This window comes from Myxocyprinus asiaticus, chromosome 14 (assembly GCF_019703515.2).
Source record: "Myxocyprinus asiaticus isolate MX2 ecotype Aquarium Trade chromosome 14, UBuf_Myxa_2, whole genome shotgun sequence".
NCBI lineage: Eukaryota > Metazoa > Chordata > Actinopteri > Cypriniformes > Catostomidae > Myxocyprinus > Myxocyprinus asiaticus.
The window spans coordinates 29,751,582-29,756,295 of NC_059357.1; positions in this window are offsets into that span (position 1 = coordinate 29,751,582).

Sequence of the window (4,714 nt, forward strand, 5' to 3'; positions counted from 1 at the left end):
GTTTCCACAGTCTGTGATGATTTGGGGTGCAATGTCATCTGCTGGTGTTGGTCCATTGTGTTTTTTGAAAACCAAAGTCACTGCACCCATTTACCAAGAAATTTTGGAGCACTTCATGCTTCCTTCTGCTGACCAGCTTTTTAAAGATGCTGATTTCATTTTCCAGCAGGATTTGGCACCTGCCCACACTGCCAAAAGCACCAAAAGTTGGTTAAATGACCATGGTGTTGGTGTGCTTGACTGGCCAGCAAACTCACCAGACCTGAACCCCATAGAGAATCTATGGGGTATTGTCAAGAGGAAAATGAGAAACAAGAGACCAAAAAATGCAGATGAGCTGAAGGCCACTGTCAAAGAAACCTGGGCTTCCATACCACCTCAGCAGTGCCACAAACTGATCACCTCCATGCCACGCCGAATTGAGGCAGTAATTAAAGCAAAAGGAGCCCCTACCAAGTATTGAGTACATATACAGTAAATGAACATACTTTCCAGAAGGCCAACAATTCACTAAAAATGTTTTTTTTATTGGTCTTATGATGTATTCTAATTTGTTGAGATAGTGAATTTGTGGGTTTTTGTTAAATGTGAGCAAAATCATCACAATTAAAAGAACCAAAGACTTAAACTACTTCAGTCTGTGTGCATTGAATTTATTTAATACACGAGTTTCACAATTTGAGTTGAATTACTGAAATAAATGAACTTTTCCACGACATTCTAATTTATTGAGATGCACCTGTATATGTATAAATGTTTTCCATTTGAAAGGACTAAATATTAAATGAAACAAATGACAATAAAATGCAAAGTAATCTCTTCAGTAATCAAAATACTTTCTGAATGTAACTGTATTCTAAATACCAATTATTTAAATTGTAACTGTAGTGGAATACGGTTACATATATTTTGTATATTAAATACGTAATCCCGTTACATGTAGTCCGTTACTCCCCAACCCTGGTTACACCACTCCTTGTCTTTCTTCACTGGCTGCCGGTTGATGCACGTATCAAGGTCAAGGCTCTGATGCTGTCATACAGAACAGTCACTGGGTCTGCTCCAGCATACCTAAAATAATTTCTGCAGAGCTACGCGCCCACTAGAAGCCTGCGGTTGGCTAAGGAATGGTGCCTTGTTACACCAACACAAAGAGGCACCAAAACACTTTCTTGGACTTTCGGTTTCATCATACCACATTGGTGGAATGACCTTCCCAACAACATCCGTGAAGCTGACTCTCTTTCTGTCTTCAAAAAACAGCTAAAAACACATCTTTTCCATGAGCACTTAAACAGTCACTAAAGAAACAAAAACAAATCTTGTTGCACTTTAATCTGTCTTGAATACTACTATTCTGATGCTAGTGAAACTTTATAATTCAGCACTTTTTGTACCACTGTCTCCTTAAGATGATTCGCTTACAATGTATTCCTCTTTTGTAAGTCGCTTTGGATAAAAGCGTCTGCCAAATCAATAAATGTAAATGTAAATGTACAACGCTCTTTGGATCACAACATTTATACAGATAAATGTTTTCCAACTGATTAGACAAAATATTAAATGAAACAAATGACAATAAAATGCAAAGTAATCTCTTCAGTAATCAAAATACTTTTTGAATGTAACTGTATTCTAAATACCAATGATTTAAATTGTAACTGTAGTGGAATACAGTTACTTATATTTTGTATTTTAAATACATAATCCCGTTACATGTATTCAGTTACTCCCCAAACCTGCTTTTCTTTTTATATTGTTTTTTACTCTTGCTATAGCATTATTATTTCTGTTTAATCTTATGTTGTGTGCTATATTGTCTCACAAGTTAAAGATAAAGAGTAGTCTCCATTTCAAGGTCTTCAACGTCACAGAACAATGTTGTGAAGCAGTAATTTTACATTATCTTTGCTTATTATTATAACACTTGTTGAATTTGTGCTTATCAGACGAAGTCTGTCTGAGCATTAATTGAGACAGATGAGATTATTCAATAAATTCTGCTAATTTTTACCACCACTTCATCTCCTGCCTTCTGTTATATTCACCTGCTGACTCTTGGGCTGGTAGAAGAGTTAACATAACAATCTGTTAATGTTGACTAGTTTTAGATGTTAGACAGAACTCTGATATTTGGATATTGTCTTACACAAAGAGAGGGATGTAGAGGGAATCTGGACCTAACATTTCTGGCGTTGTCGGTCAGGATAGATGATTTGACATTCATTCGGCAGAATGGATGATTTAACAATTCTCAACTTTCTTAAGTACCAAGTACACAATAGCACCAAAGCTATGTTTTTTGTCTTTTACAAAGAGAAGTGATTCAATTCAATGTCAATTCATGACTAACAGTAAAACAGCTCTTTGATTCCTATTAGAGGTAAATTTACCTGAAGTGTGGGTACAGAAGCAAGCTTACTGAAAAAGAAAGGGATCATTCTCTACATATGTGAGAATGCTGTTTGTAGACTACAGCTCAGCATTCAACACCATTAGTGCCCTCCAAGCTTGATGTGAAACTCCGGGCTCTGAGCTTAAACAGCTCGCTGTGCAGCTGGATCCTGGACTTCCTGTCAAGCAGACGCCAGGTGGTCAGAATGGGCAGTAACATCTCCTCACCACTGACCCTCAACACTGGAGCCCTGCAGGGTTGTGTTCTCAGCTCACTCCTGTATTCCCTGTACACACATGACTGTGTGGCAACACACAGCTCCGATGCCATCATCAAGTTCGCTGATGATACGACGGTGGTAGGTCTGATCACTGACAATGATGAAACAGCCTAAAGAGAGGAGGTGCACACTCTGACACACTGGTGTCAGGAGCACAACCTCTCCCTCAACGTCAGTAAGACAAAGGAGCTTGTGGTGGACTTCAGAAGAAAAGACAGAGAACACAGCCCCATCACCATCAATGGAGCACCGGTGGTGAGGGTCAGCAGCTTCAAGTTCCTCGGTGTCCACATCACTGAGGAACTTACATGGTCAGTGTATTTTTATTATATACAGTATTCTTATTTTGTATATACTGTATATTCTTTTTATTGTATACATTCTTCTTATTTTGTGTATATTGTATATTGTGTTGTGTAACAAGATGTGTAAACTGTGTTATGTGTAAATCAGATGTTTATTGTAATTGTCATACTGCTATGATGCTGGGAACTGCACCCAAGACTTTCACCCACTGTTGCACTTGTGTATATGGTTGAGTGACAATAAAGGGATTTGCGATTTGCAGTTGTGACTAAATAAATTCAAAATGAGCACGTTATCATGGACAAAAGATACCTTTCATAGTTTTAAATTCATGTTGTCATTCAATTCCAATCATTTCCATGAAAAGCTATATACTTACACCAGGAATTAAACAAATTTTGTTTTAAACTAAAATTGTTCTGTTTTAACTTTTTTTAAATGCCATTTTAATAAACATAGTAAAAAAAACAAAATAATAATAAAAAAATAAATAAAAAAACCCACTGTAATCTGTAAATAATTAAAAAAAAATCCATACCGAGTGCCAAAGAGAATTTAGTGATTTCCATTGCATATGCAAACAGCAGCAGTTCTTAACGTGTATTAACATTTCAGGACGGCAGATTGAGCTGCACAGTTTAGGTACACATGTTTATAAACAGCTGATGAAATACAACTGGGAAATAAACTGTGAAATTAAACTACAGAATCAAGCAAAGCCAGTAAGATTTTAACATTTGAAAAGATGTTATGAATAATAAAAGGTAGGTAGGGTACAACGGGGCTAAAGGTGTAAAAGGCTTTTGATATGATTTTCTCCCAAAACACTAAACAGCAACACAGCACTTTCCTAAACACCTGTTTGTCAATGCTTGTACGTTTTCCTGAGCCATGAGATTACTGTGAGCAATGTCTAAAGTTTGATTTTGAGGACATTTTATCTAATATTTAACCATTTTAAAAATGTTGCAAATTTATGTAGCTAATAAAAATTCCTGAAATTATCACATTTATTTTGAGACAAAATACTAATTTTCAGTTTTGTTCAAGGTGATTATAAGTTTTTAAATAACTGTCCAATAAGTGGTATTTGGAGTAAAAAGTCCCCCTGTTGCAGGAGCTAAAGGCCCCCATAAAACACACTGTTTTTCTTAAGTGGGGCAAATAGATTTGTTCTGAAAACTTGTCAAATTGGGCTCACATTGACTGATCCAATCACAATGGAGATTAATTAATTTATAGATTTCATGAAATGCCAAATGTGGTTGATATTAACAGAAAATGTTTAACCCTTTTCTGAAGTAGTTATTTTGAATAAGTATTATCATAATTTGTTACTTAAAAAAAGCATCTTGCTGTCTCAAAAGTATTTGCCTAAGTTGACAAATTTTGCCCTATAACTTTTTCCGTATATTTACACAATAACACTTTAACCCCCCTAGGGGCCCCGTGTAGAAAAAGGCTCTCTCGCCACCTTTTTTTTACTCAAAACAATACATTTGAATTAAAACAACCAGCAGTTATTATTTCACATAAATTATGTTGCTCCATCAATATTCATTAAAAAAATAAAAACATTTCTTTAATCTTGATACACTTTGTGACCAGAAAAAATGTCCCGTTTAACCCCGTTGTACCCTAATATTAGTCGAGGAGCAAACATACAAAAAAAAAAAAAAAACAGAAAACCTTCATCCATAAGCAATTAAGACAGAAAATGCCACTATAACAAA